Genomic DNA, 15891 nt, shown 5'->3' with positions numbered 1-15891 from the left:
TACAATTGATAGTCCATAGCCCTACCCACTAGGCTACCACTGATTCATAAAGCCCTGGAATTCACTCACTTACACACTCACTGTCTTAACCACTCATCCAATTAGGGTTGCGGGGGTGGGGGGTAGGGGGTTGCCTATCCCAGCTTTTCAATGGGCGCAGGGCACACAGTAACACCCTGGACTGGGCGCCAGTCCATCAAAGGGCAGACACACATACACACACACCCATTCTCCTATAGGGCAATTCAGTGTCTCCAATTAACGTGACTGCATGTTTTTGGACAGTGGGAGGAAACCAGAGCACCTGGAGGAAACCCACACAGACACTGGGAGAACATGCAAACTCTGCACAGAAAGGACCCGGACCGCCCCGCCTGGGGATCGATCGCAGGACCTTCTTGCTGTGAGGCGACAGTGCTACCCACTGAGCCACCATGCCGCCTTGCTGGAATTGCATTCAGTCATAATTGTAAGTTACTTTGGATAAAAACGTCTCTGCTTAATGCTGTAAATGTAAAATGTAAATTACAATCTGGGTTCCACAGATGGGGTACCAGACCTGCTGCAGCTCTGATCAGGATGTAGCAATTAGTGAAAATTCTGAAATAAATAAAATGTATTGTTTTGAGCTTAAGGTTTTTCTGTAACAGCCCCTCCACTAAACGGATAAAAGCTTTGGGAGAAAATCTAAGACGAGATTTATCGCAGTGAATGGGCACTTCAGAAACAAGCTGAGTAAGATAATCACCAGGGTTTGAACTTACAAGACTTCCAGTGCCAAGAGGTCAAGCACTGGGATCATTCAGCCCTCTGGTCAGCAGCCTCCCTATTCTTTTACTGCCTTCTTGTTTTACTATTTTGCTTATTTAAGCTTGTGCCCGGCAGCTCTAAACTCCAGCCAGTGTAATTTGCTCCTGTGTATACACTGATCAGCCATAACATTAAAACCACCTCCTTGTTTCTACACTCACTCTCCATTTTATCAGCTCCACTTACCATATATAAGCACTTTGTAGTTCTACAATTACTGACTCTAGTCCATCTATTTCTCTACATACTTTTTTAACCTCCTTCATTGGTCATGACTCTCCCAGGACCACCACAGAGCAGGTATTATTTGGGTTTATGGTTTATTCTTAGCACTGCAATGACACTCACATGGTGGTTGTGTGTTAGTGTGTGTTGTGCTGGTATGAGTGGATCAGACACAGCAGTGCTGCTGGAGTTTTTAAATACCGTGTCCACTCACTGTCCACTCTATTAGACACTCCTACCTAGTTGGTTCACCCTGTAGATGTAAAGTCAGAGACGATCGCTCATCTATTGCTGCTGTTTGAGTTGGTCATCTTCTAGACCTTAATCAGTGGTTACAGGATGCTGCCCACGGGGCGCTGTTGGCTGGATATTTTTGGTTGGTGGACTATTCTCAGTCCAGCAGTGACAGTGAGGTGTTTAAAAACTCCATCAGCACTGCTGTGTCTTATCCACTCATACCAGCACAACACACACTAACACACCACCACCATGTCAGTGTCATTGCAGTGCTGAGAATGATCCACCACCCAAATAATACCTGTTCTGTAGAGGTACTGTGGGGGTCCTGACCAGTGAAGAACAGGGTGAAAAGGGGCTAACAAAGCATTCAGAGAAACAGATGGACTACAGTCAGTAATTGTAGAACTACTAAGTGCTTCTACGTACATGGTAAGTGGAGTTGATAAAATGGACAGTGTGTAGAAACAAGGCAGTGGTTTTAATGTTATGGCTGATCAGTGTATTTATTGCCTAAAGGTTTATTACTGAAGCATGAAGCTCTAGAAAGAGCTTCATTAGCAGCCTGGATATCCAGAGAATCATACATTTATTTCTGGGTAGTCAGTGTTTTCTTTTTAAATGATGCATCTCTCTTTAAGAATGGAAAGCTCACTGCTGAATCAGCCGCTGGATGCAAACCAAAGATCAAGTTATTCACAACCTGATCTCAAAGAGCAAAAGCCAGTGTGGTTTACTGCACCATTTAACCTGTTTGTACGGAGGAGGTTTTGAAAAATGACAAAACGAGAGCGCTGCACTAATAAAAATATCCACATAGCAAGCAGCATAGCTGGAATCACCAAGAAATAATAAATACAGTCAGGAGACAAAAGTTTACATACACTTGGAAGAAATGGAATACAGTATATGTGATTTTGCTGGCAGAACTGATTCTGCTCATCCTGTTCTTTCTGTACACTGACAAGGTGAAGCACCATGCACACACTATCACTTTATGTCATCTTTTAGTTTCTTTAAAGGGTTTATTAGAGGATTGTCTGGCATGTCTGAACTATCTTGCAGGTTAATGAAAATGCACAGCAGGATCTTAAGGAGGGTCTACAGCTGTACAACACTGACAACAACATCGGCCTGCGTAATGCATGGAACATCATACAGTCTGAGGTAGGTTTGTGTGCTGCTTTGTTCAACAGGGGTTTTTGTATCTGTTGGTCCTGGATTTTGTAAAGTTGCTTTGAGACAATGTATATTGTAAAAAGCGCTATATAAATAAAGTTGACTTGACTTGACTTGACTATATGTCATGCCAGACTGTTCTGTACTTTTCTGTGACTGAATGATCGGAACACACTTTACCATACTTTGTCTAAAAATGGTCTGGGGTGGCACAGTGGCTCAGTGGGTAGCACTGTCGCATCACAGCGAGAAGGTCCTGGGTTTGATCCCTAGGTAGGGCGGTCCGGGTTCTTTCTGGGTGGAGTTTACATTGTCCATGACTGTGTGCGAAATAACCTTGTGAACTGATGAACCTTGTGTAATGAGTAACTACCGTTCCTGTCATGAATGTAACCAAAGTGTAAAACATGATGTTAAAATCCTAATAAACAAACAAACAAACAAACAAAAATTGACTGAATAGAACTATTAATTATAATACCATACCAAATAATAATTCTAATATAAGGGCCGCTCAGGTGGCGCAGCAGTAAAACACGCTAGCACACCAGAGCTGGGATTTCAAATACATCGTATCGAATCTCAGCTCTGCCATTCGTCTGGGCTGGGCGGCCACATGAACAATGTTTGGCTGTTGTTCATAGGGTAGGACAAGCTGGACCTCATGACTGAGCGAATTACGGCCTCTGGTTGCTGGCGTCTTCACAGAGTCGAGAAATAATGCTGATCAGGATGTGGCTCTCTGTGCACAAAGCTGATCGGCATATGAACTCACCTCGTGCAAGTGAAAAGATGCAGTCGCACATGTGCACATGTGTCGGAGGGGGCGTGTGACAGTCTCACTCTCCTCAATCGGGGTGGGGATCAGCTCCAGTGAAGAGTAAGCGTAATGCAATTGGGTATAAATTGGAAAAATTGGGAGAAAAAGGGAGAAAATGCATTAAAAAATATAATATAATATAATTATTAATAACCATGATGTTAACATGGCCACTAAAATATTTATTAGTGATTATGATTGATTACAGCTGGGAACTTTTCTGTGTTCATATAAAGTAGGGCCAAAATTCTAAGACCATTAGTAAAAATGCCCCTATTTTGCATTTCGTATTAAAATGAGAGTGAAAAGTTGAATCTTACATGGATTTTAGAATTTCTAAGCTGTGAATTATAGATGCAAACAAATTAGATTAAGGGAATTTGAAGGAAAACTGGAGCATTTGTACAAACAAACTACATGATCATTTTACAAGTGTACTTAAATACTTCAGCCAATTACAGTGGTACCTTGAAACTCAACGTTAATTGGTTCTGGGAGTTTAAAAGTTGAGTTTCAAGGTATTTTTTCCCATAAGGATGTATGGGAAACACCATTCCAGTTTATACTATTATGTTGGTAGCATCATGTTATAAGGAAGCTTTTTAGGAGCTTGTAGGATCTTGAACAAAAAAGTAACACTGCCAATGTAACACTAGATTGGTTTGAAATGAAGGGAAATGAAACTTTTATAGTGGCCCAGATAGAGTCCTTATAGCAACCCTATTACAGCTCTAAACTTCATCATCACTGTACACCACACCTTCTCTCCTCAACTGACCTGACAGAAGAGGAACAGGCTAAAATTCATTCACACACTCACTTTCTTAACCGCTTATAGGGTCGCGGGGGTGGGCGGGCAGGGGGTTGCTGAAGCTTATCCCAGCTTTTCAATGGGCGCAAGGCACACGGTAACACCCTGGACGGGGCACCAGTCCATCAAAGGGCAGACACACACACACACACATCCATTCACCTATAGGGCATTTCAGTGTCTCCAATTACCCTGACTGCATGTTTTTGGACTGTGGGAGGAAACCGGAGCTCCCGGAGGAAACCCACGCAGACACGAGGAGAACATGCAAACTCTGCACAGAAAGGACCTGGAGCAGGACCTTCTTGCTACCCACCGAGCCACCGTGCCGCCCCTAGCCAAAACTGCTTTATCATAGTGTCATAAGAGTACTGGCTCATTAACTGTCATAAGTCTTTGGCTAATACTACTCAAGGTGTTTTAGTCACACCAATGCCAACAGGTGTATTACATTGATTACATAAATTATATGTTTTCCACTTTGTGGCAAAAGTTTGGGAAACGCCCTTTCTGCTCCATCATGACTGTACCTATGGGCTCAAAGCATTGTCCATAAAGAGATGTTTTGATTTTGGTTTAGTGTGGCAGCTCCAGTGGAGAGCTGACCTGACTCAACAGCATTAAACACCTTTGTGATGAATTGAAATACTGCAGTGCAAGCTTGGGTCTCTCATCCAACGTCAGTGTCTGACCTCACAAAAAAACTTGTGGAAAAAGCTTCTCAGAAATTGATGCACCTGGTTTTGGAACGGGATGTCCAACAACCTCACAGACATGTGTCCACATACTTTGGGCATTTGTTGTAAATGTGTTTTTTAATTAATGTAAATTAAAGTTCCTGGGTTGGAGGAACAGTACTTTTTCAAGGCATTGTATCAGTTTCCACAGGCATTGCGTATTTAAATCCAGTGCCTACTTGTATTAAACTTTAGCTCGACCTTGTGGCATTACAATATGAAAAATGCAGCAGAAGATTATGCCACACACATTAACTCCGGCTGTGTTTTAATACAGCTTTGCTCCTGGTATATATTAAGCCATCCTGCATCCCTCCCAGATAATACCTTTGTGATCTATCTCTATCTCCGTGGGTGAGCCCCAACTCTTGGACCACCATGGCATTTGTTTGTAATTTGTATGGGTGAAAGGTAAGAGGAATGAGTCCACGGCTGTCTGCCAAATGCTAACGGCCTTCGGCTGCATGTGCCCTCTTGATCAATGGCGTCCGACGCTGAGGAATACTGTGTGCCGAGTGGTAAATACACGCCGTCTGCTGTTTGCCCAGCCTCTTGTTTTACATCACCAGCCAAAATCCCATGACATAGCTGAGAGGATGTTGTTAGACAATGGAAGATGTGCCAAAAAGACCATGTTTGTCTTACAAGCTCAGTATTCACCCATTTGAATGCTGTTATTTAAATTAAAAAGGTTATATGCATAGGGATAACCACCTACATGGTCTTACACTTGCATTACATGGTAAATTATGTAAGTTATTGTGTATTCCTGGCCAAAAAATGAACTATAACAATTGTTACCATCAGAAAATGACATGAGTAACTTGCCCATCTGTAAAATTAGAATTTTGAGGGGTGCATACATATTTTGGAGCAACATTTGGTGCCATCTATAAAACATCAAATTAAGTCAAACTCAAGAGTCATAAAGCAAGATGGATATATGTTGGATTTATGGATTGGCATCCTTTACATGCTGGGTGAGTGCATTGTGCCGTGTTCAGTATATCCCAGGAAAACTGGACCCACCGCAACCTTAAACAGGATAAAGCAGTGGTAAAAACATGAAATGAACTGAATAAATGATGATTATTATTATTTATATTGGTAGTAGTAGAGGTAGTAGTAATAAGTTCTATCTGCTGTTGTTAATACCATATAAATACTGTGTAATAAATAAAAATGTACATATAAAACCTGATTTCATTCACCACTACTGAGGTGCACATTATTGCAAACTGATATGTGCTGCTCCTGTGCCTTTAACACCAGACACAAGTGCAGAAGTGCAAACATTCTGTTCATTCACTGCACTGATGTGAGTCTCTGTTGGATTCGGTTACTCCCTCCACACATGGTACACCAGATAGCTATGCTTGACTGCTATGCCCAATTAGGGTTAGAATACAGGGGTTAGGCCATACAGCTCCAATGACTGATTTTGATTTTTGTTCTGCCTTCCTTCCAAAGATTCTTTTGGCTTTTTTATCCCCTAATTGTCATCCTGAATGCTGATCCTTTCAAAAGAAAGACGTTGGCTATTGGATCAGTATGTGAGGGCAAGAGGGCGGTGTGTGTTACTGTAATCCATTAGCCTAAAGGCTAAGACCTTTTTGGGGAGTTTATCTCCTCCTAAAGAAGGTCACTTTCTTTTCTCTGTGCTGACTTAAAAAGAACACCCCCCACAGGGAAAATTGGTAAGGCGGGATAAGCTTTATGTCAGATCATAATTATATCAGTGTGTTATAATGCATATCATCGCTGTCCGATGAAAAACCCAACTTTTCAGGAAAATGAAAAAATGTTTTTCCCTGACTGTAATGATGCAAACAAACCACAGATGGAGCAATTTAGATACAATTCAGCACATAAATAAAAATATCTCTTTATCAGGTCGTCAGTCTGTCGGTTTCATGTGTAAAATGGACTTAAGTGTATTGTAGATAGCAAACAGGGACATACACTGATTTCTTTTGGTGAATTCCAAAGAGCACGTCCAACTTCCTGCACAGCCTGTTGTGTGCTCTTTTAAATACTGCTGGTATGAATGCATGTTTTAGCATGAGCAGAGTCTAATATTACTATACTAGACTATACCTGGTCAAAATCAGCACATTTAATCTAGCAGCCAATGGAGATACTCGTTAAGGAGATTGTGTGATTTTTAATTTTTTCATTGGTCATTTTGATATTCGCTGCTATGGACAGACAGAGATTTATACCCACAATCAATACATGTAAAAAAGTGAAAACCGCTAAAAGTGGAGATACGTGGTTTTCCATCGGACAGCGACAATATAAAATATAAAGATGTTTTGATGGAGATAAACTGAAAGAAATACAGAACATTTTTACAGGTTTTTACAGCCTGTAAAGATTAAAAGATAAAAAAAAAGGAGCAAAAAAATGACTGTTGTCTAAGTTCCATTCAAATGTGGTTACATTGGTGCCTAATGTCTATTTTTCAAATATTTTCATTCACATCTGCAGCAGTACCTTGGCCCCTTACCATTTCTGCACAGTGGCTAAACCTACAGCAGGTAAATGTCGCTAAACAACTGGACGTCTAAATGGTGCTGAGAAAACAAAATTGCTGCTGCTCCACTTTAGATGGAAGACCTGGTCCTCTTGAAGCAGGACGGTGATGTTTTTTTTATATATCTTTTATGCATTTTCCATTTTCTCCCAATTTAGTGTAATCAGTTTTTCTTCAGCTGCTGGGGGATCCCCAATTTTTTGCAGTTGAGGAGGGTATATCACACCTCCTCCGACCCACGCGCAGCACTTATCGGACCCCTTTTCCACCCATGCACTCTGCACAGGCGCCTCTACCAATCAGGGTCCTTACACAGCGTTTGAAGACCCCGGCCACATATTCCGGTCATCTCTCCTTGCAGGCACTCCCAATTATGCCCGCTAGATGGCACCCAGCCGAGCGGTGGCAACTCATTAAAATTATCCAAAATGATACCCATAACAATAGTAAGTCTAAATAATAATAGCTAATAAAGATTGAAGCTACTAAACATCACTTGCTTCTAAAGCCATAATTGTAAATGAAATGATCACAGATTAACTGTCTTAATGAAACAGGGCGGCACGGTGGCTAAGTAGGAAGCACTGTTGCCTCACAGCAAGAAGGTCCTGGGTTCAATCCCCAGCTGGGGTAGTCTGGGTTCTTTCTGTGCGGAGTTTGCATGTTCTCCCCGTGTCTGCGTGGGTTTCCTCCGGAGCTCCGGTTTCCTACAGTACAAAGACATGCAGCCAGGCTAATTGGAGACACTGAATTGTCCTATAGGTACCTAGCTATTCTAGGATGCATAAACCTGTGCATTGTAGTGCTGGTCCCAAGCCTAGATAAATAGGGAGGGTTGTGTCAGGAAAGGCATCCGAAATCAATAATGCGGATCACGATCTGCCGGCGACCCCAAACGGGAGCAGCCGAGCAAATACATAGAACTGCCTTAATGAAACACACACACACAAAGGCGTATTTTTGCCTTTGCATTTGCAAAAAAAAATCTAGATGACCCCCAAAACTAATGGTTTACTTCTTTATTTTTCTATTTTCATTTTAAAGTGCTTGTTAACCAGAAATATGTTATTATTTTCTTTTTTTATTATTCTAAAAGTGCCAGTGATTGTGTATTTTAATTAATCAAGTTTGGGAATAATTCAGATGACTTTTTGCTTGCTCGTGGAGGAGAAACACCTGCTTATGAACTTTAACACATGCACATGTCTACAGCAGGTCTGCAGATGTTTCTTCTCTTGTTTTTTCAGCACAAGGTAGTTCTCGGACGTAAATGTTAGCTTATGCATATGGCACCAATATTTGCCACTGACATCATTTCCAGTATGTGTGGCCCAAAAAAAGAGAAGCAGGGCAGATAACTGGTGGAAACGTCTGCTCTCTCCTTCAACTTGCAACATCAAGGCTGTGAGGCAGCACGTCAACAAATGTGGTGCGCACATTTCAGAGGCCTGCGCACTACCGTGTGTGCATCTGCAGGTGATTGATTTTGTTTGTGTCAACAGTGCAGAGACCGTCAGAGTTTGGGCTCGGGCGGTGTTTTCCCTCAAACTTTCCACGTCTTGATTTTCCATTTTGATTAGAAGCATAAATATAATAAATAATTATTATTTATTTAGAATTCCTCACGGATGAGTTTTAGTGGTAGCTTTTGGCTTGTGCGAGCAGACTTGCTGGTTAAACTTTGGATGAGATATGTGGGCTGCATGCACATTCAGTTCATGTTATGATTAAATCCACTAATGACCAATTCACCATCATCAGTGCAGGACTCAGCGCCTAATTATTGTCTGCCTGTTGTAAGCTTGTTTCCTTTAACCTGCCCACCAAGCCACACAGATTGTGTTCATAAATCAAGGTGGCAAATCAAGAGTGCTGCCATTAAACCAAGTTTAAAAAGTTCCAGTCTCAATCCTGTGTAAGGTTCTTGGCTCCTACCAACGAGCTTCTGTCACCCATACCATATAAATTGTTTATTTAGTTTTGAGTTTGGTAATAAAACAGCTTTATGTGCAAATGTATCAGGATTAACTGCTTGATTACACTCCCAACTCTAAGTATAGTGGTGGGTGATGTTTAGGAAAATTCTAACTCTTCTGAACCAAAGAAGGCCATAAAATGTTTAGACCATTGATAATCACTGTATATGATATCTAGGAATCTAAAATAGTCTTTACTGAATCGTTTATGGGTGGCTTGGTGGGTAGCACGGTCACCTCACAGCAAGAAGGTCCTGGGTTCGATCCCCGGGCGGTCTTGGTTCTTTCTGTGCGTTTTGCGAGTTTATGTGAGTTTGCATGTTCTCCCCGTGTCTGCATGGGTTTTCTCTGGGAGCTCCGGTTTACTCCCACAGTCCAAAAACATTAGTCAGGTTAATTGGAGACACTGAATTGCTCTATAGGTGAATGTGTGTGTGTGTGTGTACAGTGGGGCCAAAAAGTATTTAGTCAGCCACTGATTGTGCAAGTTCTCCTACTTAGAAAGATGAGAGAGGTCTGTAATTTTCATCATAGGTACACTTCAACTATGAGAGACAAAATGAGGAAAAAAAATCCAGGAAATCACATTGTAGGATTTTAAAAGAATTTATTTGTAAATTATGGTGGAAAATAAGTATTTGGTCAATAACAAACAAGCAAGATTTCTGGCTCTCACAGACCTGTAACTTCTTCTTTAAGAAGCTCTTCTGTCCTCCACTCGTTACCTGTATTAATGGCACCTGTTTGACCTCGTTATCTGTATAAAAGACACCTGTCCACAGCCTCAAACAGTCAACCATGGCCAAAGAGCTGTCGAAGGACACCAGGAAGAAAATTGTGGACCTGCACCAGGCTGGAAAGAGTGAATCTACAATAGGCAAGCAGGTTGGTGTGAATAAATCAACTGTGGGAGCAATTGTAAGAAAATGGAAGACATACAAGACCATTGATAATCTCCCTTGATCCCGTGGGGTCAAAATAATCATGAGAACGGTGAGCAAAAATCCCAGAACTACACGGAGGGACCTGATGAATGACCTGCAGAGAGCTGGGACCAAAGTAACAAAGGCTACCATCAGTAACACACTACGCCGAGAGGGACTCAAATCCTGCAGTGCCAGGCGTGTCCCCCTGCTTAAGCCAGTACATGTCCAGGCCTGTCTGAAGTTTGCCAGAGAGCATATGGATGATCCAGAAGAGGATTGGGAGAATATCATGTGGTCAGATGAAACCAAAATGGAACTTTTTGGTAAAAACTCAACTCGTCGTGTTTGGAGGAAGAAGAATGCTGAGTTGCATCCCAAGAACACCATACCTACTGTGAAGCATGGGGGTGGAAACATCATGTTTTGGGGCTGTTTTTCTGCAAAGGGGACAGGACGACTGATCCGTGTTAAGGGAAGAATGAACGGGGCCATGTATCGTGAGATTTTAAGCCAAAACCTCCTTCCATCAGTGAGAGCATTGAAGAACGTGGCTGGGTCTTCCAGCATGACAGTGATCCCAAACACACCGCTCGGGCAACGAAGGAGTGGCTCCATAAAAAGCATTTCAAGGTCCTGGAGTGGCCTAGCCAGTCTCCAGACCTCAACCCCATAGAAAATTTGTGGAGTCCGTGTTGCCCAGCGACAGCCCCAAAACACCACTGCTCTAGAGGAGATCTGCATGGAGGAATGGGCCAAAATACCAGCTACAGTGTGTGCAAACCTGGTGAAGACTTACAGGAAACGTTTGACCTCTGTCATTGCCAACAAAGGTTATGTTACAAAGTATTGAGTTGAACTTTTGTTATTGACCAAATACTTATTTTCCACCATAGTTTACAAATAAATTCTTGAAAAATCCTACAATGTGATTTCCTGGATTTTTTTCAACATAGTTGAAGTGTACCTATGATGAAAATTACAGACCTCTCTCATCTTTCTAAGTAGGAGAACCTGCACAATCAGTGGCTGACTAAATACTTTTTGACCCCACTGTATGTGTGTCTGCCCTGCGATGGACTGGCGCCCCGTCCACTGTGCCTTGCGTTCATTGAAAACCGGGTATAGGCTCCAGCATCCCACGCGACCCTGATTGGATAAGCGGTTAAGATAGTGAGTGAATCATTTATTTATTCCCTGATTTATTTATACTATGTTACATTCATGGCATTTATCCAAAGTGAGGCCCCAACAGTAGCAACTTAGGGGTGGTACAGCTTGAACCAACAACCTTTTATTTACTAGTCCAGTACCTTAACCACTGAGCTACCACTGCCCGCTTTAATTTTACTAACCACTTTATTTCTCATTTTCATGTTTTACCACTGCTTTATCCTGGTCATGGTCCTGGTGAGTCTGGCATTTCTGAAATCACTGGGTGCAACACAGTTATGCACCATAGACAGGACACTAGTCTAATGAAGAACCTCAACCAACCCAGACATAGCCAACCATGTCTGTATGTAGATGCCCGACAGCACCACCAAGAATCAGAACTCTGTCATTTACCACTTCATCTTGGTTAAAAAAAAACATGGTGGGTCCACTAGTGCAAAAGTAAAATACCCCCAAGACAGGGTGCCTCAACCACACATTTACCTAATCACACCTAGAGGTAATTTTAAGTAGCCACTCCACCATGCATTTTTGGGAGGTGGAAAATAATTGAGTATTCAAAGAAAAGCCCACATGGTCGCATGGACACTGTGATAAACTCCTCGTGTTAACACTTCCCACCTGTTCTCAGTCCCCAGAGTTTTTGTTTTTCCTACCTGTTTTGTGTCTGTTGATTCCCTAAATAGAGACACCTGTTTTGAGTTTCTGATCCCTGCGTCTTCCTACTTAAACCGCTTTTGTTTTGCAGACTCATGTGTCATCTTAGCCTCTAGCAAGCAGTTTAATATTTTTTAAATGCCACAGTGGTTTTTGACTATTGTTTGTTTTATTGATTCTGAGATTTTGCCTAGCCTTGTGAACCACCTGAATTGTTTTTTTTTTTGGTTTTGGATTGTGGTTTGTTTGTGTTTTTGACCATAAATAAAAATGCACATGCATCCTAACATTCCTTTGTGAGTCAGTATTAAACCTCACAGTCAGTGAAGAACTCATGTTGCTCCGCACCTATATTACAAGCTAATATAGGTGTGTTAGTGTGTGTTGTGCTGGTATGAGTGGATCAGACACAGCAGCACTGAAAGAGTTTTTAAACACCTCACTGTCACTGCTGGACTGAGAATAGTCCACCAACCAAAAATATATCCAGCCAACAGCACCCCATGTGCAGCTTCCTGTGACCACTGATGAAGGTCTAGAAGATGACCAACTCAAACAGCAGCAATAGATGAGCGATCATCTCTGACTTTACATCTACAAGGTGGACCAACTAAGTAGGAGTGTCTAATAGAGTGGACAGTGAGTGGACACTGTTTTAAAAACTCCAGCAGCACTGCTGTGTCTGATCCACTCATACCAGCACAACACACACTAACACACCACCACCTGTAGCGGTCCTGACCATTGAAGAACAGAGTAAAAGCAGGCAAAAGTATGTAGAAAAACAGATGGACTACAGTCAGTAATTGTAGAACTACAAAGTGCTTCTATATGGTAGGTGGAGCTGATGAAAAACACTGAGAACCACTAGGCTACAAGGAAAAAAATACAACCTGAACTTTGTGGTACCATTATGCCATCTATTTAAGCATATATAGATCAATACAATATCAATCAATATATATGCACATGTATTATAACACAACAATTTATATAGCACATATATACTGTATGTGTGTGTGTTTCTTTTCTCTTTGTAAAAAAAAAAAAAAAAGTGACCTACTATTCCAGGACCATTTTTGAATGTGGGGGGTACTGGGGCTGTGTGTGTGTGTGTCGCAGCTGCGTCACTGCTCCCCAGAATGCTCCAGAATGCTTTGATCTTTCCGATAAGTGCCATACCTAATCAGGTTAAAGTAGTGCACGCCATGCATACAGGAAGGAAATTCCACTGGTAATGGTAACATATCTGTCCCTATGTGTCGCATTCCTTCAGCTAATTAGAAATAACTACCTGACCTAAGGAGCATCTGTATTAGCCTCTGCCCGTGTGGTCCATCTGCTCCTTTTTTCTGTCTATGCTAATTTGGAACACAGATGACACAAACACAAGTGGCTTGCTTTCTCTCTTGCTGGAATGTTTTTACTTTTCCTTGTGCAAACCCTCTTCTTTAGCCTTTAAAAATGTGAACAAATGAATGTACAAAAACACTGCAAATCAACAAATAATCAAAATATTAAATTTACATCCAAGTTGGTCATCTGAAAATGAGAGAACTTTAGGCTTACATGGGTCAGTTAATGAGATGTTCATTCCATAATATTTTTTAAGTTGGTAATGACCCTGAACGTGTTTACATGCATGCTTTATATATGAGAATGAACCAGTTTTATCAGTTACCTGATCATGCTTAAGTACCCAGCATACTGTATAAGACATTTAAAGGAATTATGTAGTATCTGGAACCAGGATATTACCAGCAGGTCCTCCTACAGCACATCTCTGGTGCCATCTCTTCCACAGGTAAACAGTTCAAGGGTTCAAGAGAGACTTTGTCATTTCAGCTATATACAGATACATATTGAAATGAAACAACATTCCTCCAGGACCACACGGAACACAAGTGCAAAACAATACAATATACACAGTGCAGATAAAAAACAGTACAATACACTGATCAGCCATAACAATAAAACCACCTCCTTGTTTCTACACTCACTGTCTATTTTATCAGCTCCACTTACCATATAGAATCTACTTTGTAGTTCTACAATTACTGACTGTAGTCCATCTGTTTCTCTACATACTTTTTTTAGCCTGCTTTCATCCTGTTCTTCAATGGTAAGGACCCCCACAGGACCACTACAGAGCAGGTATTATTTATTTATCATTCTCAGCACTGCAGTGACAATGACATGTTGTTAGGGTGTGTTGTGCTGGTATGAGTGGATCAGACACAGTAGTGCTGCTGGAGTTTATAAATACACTGTCCACTCTTTTAGACACTCCTACCTGGTTGGTCCACCTTGTAGATGTGAAGTCAGAGATGATTGCTCATCTATTGCTGCTGTTTGAGTTGGTCATCTTCTAGACCTTCTAGAGTACAATAAATACAAAGACCTACAATAAATACAAAAGACGTTTCTAATCTAAAGAACTGAGGGGGACGAGACTAGGAACAAGTGTAGTGTTGGTCAGTACATGATTTTTACAGGCTTTGTCAGACCACTCAACTTTCTAACATAGTTTTTTTTTTGTCCAGTTCTCATGCCCGTGTGCCCATTGTAGGTACTTTAAAGGTGGACAGAATTTGCATGCAACTACCCCGTGCTATATAAAGAAGCATTTGATGCACTGTGTGTTGTGACACATTCACCTTATCAACCAATACTGAAATAATTTGCAATTTCAGCCTCAGTAGATCTTCTGTTGGTCTGTTATCATATCATCTGACATCAATAAGTGGCTCTGAGACAACCTGTCTGCGGTTTGTGGCCTGTCCCTAACAGACCAGAGATGCTTGAACCTTTAAAAGAAAGATTGGAGGGGATTTGCATGTTTCTCCCTCTACAGTGCAGAATATCATTAAACGACCCCATACTGTTGCACATCTTAAGACGTGTTTGCAGGAAGAACGGGACAAAATGTCTTTTAAGTGTGGTGAAAAGGAATGGCAACATTACAAAGTGGTAAATGCTTTATTGTCCCAAATTTTTTTAGAATGTGTTGCAGGCCTGAAATGCTGGAATGGATGTTTATTAATAAATTAAATGAAGTTGAGCAGATAAAACATGAAATATTTCAGGTTCATCCTGTCTGCAATCAAATAAAAGTCAAAGTAAATGTAAGAAACTCTGTGTTTTTAATTATTTGCATTTTCCATGCTGTCCCAACTTTTTCTGATTTGGGGTTGTTTATAAGTAATCAATTTTTGCAGGATAAACAGTGACCAGATAATACTCCTCTCTCATCTGCAAACCTTGCCTGCTGACCTGTACATTGCACACAAACTGCAATTTAGATACATATGCCAAATTTGAGGGCCAGTTTTGTAAATGCAGTCTAAATCAGAACAACTAACCCTCATTCTATCACATTTCATTTGATGTGTTTGACTACTTTTTGCCAATTGTTTCTCTATTTTCTTTTTGTCAGCTCCAATCATTACCAGCCGGGTATCATTTCTGCTCTGCTCTCTTATCCTATAATTATCTTTATCCTATAACCTTCAGGGTCACAATCTAAGCATGTTGCTCTCTTTGTCATTTTTGTTCCTTCTCACCCTCTCCATCATGCTTTCTTCATGTTCACTGACACGGAACCAAGGACATCGCTGGCCGTCGTCCTGCGTCTGCTTCGAGGCTTATGTTTTGGCGGAATTTGAACTCTTACACCATCACCGCCCCCAGACTGTGCCAAAGGGTAAGAGCACTTAGCTACGATTCATTTTCCATCATAGTGTGTGTTCCAGCTATCATTCCAGAATCAATATTTCACTCACTTTGTTCTCCATGCCTCTTCAA

General features: G+C 41.3%; 1 protein-coding gene across 4 annotated transcripts in view; it reads right to left on the bottom strand.

The window, feature by feature from the left end:
- The window catches only part of si:dkey-27h10.2 (mucin-2), a 79051-nt gene extending 63371 nt beyond the window's left edge, over positions 1-15680 (bottom strand). For 3 of the 4 annotated variants that reach the window (XM_062995281.1, XM_062995284.1, XM_062995282.1), the window contains exon 1: positions 3227-3390. The gene's annotated coding sequence lies outside the window, so the exon portion shown is untranslated. Of the gene's footprint in view, positions 1-3226; positions 3391-15650 lie in introns of those variants that run through there. The other variant, XM_062995283.1, reaches the window with a different exon arrangement.
- Between the last annotated feature and the right edge of the window lie 211 nt (positions 15681-15891).

Source organism: Trichomycterus rosablanca, chromosome 5, assembly GCF_030014385.1.
Source record: "Trichomycterus rosablanca isolate fTriRos1 chromosome 5, fTriRos1.hap1, whole genome shotgun sequence".
Lineage (NCBI taxonomy): Eukaryota > Metazoa > Chordata > Actinopteri > Siluriformes > Trichomycteridae > Trichomycterus > Trichomycterus rosablanca.
This window is presented reverse-complemented; position numbering and strand designations above follow the sequence as displayed.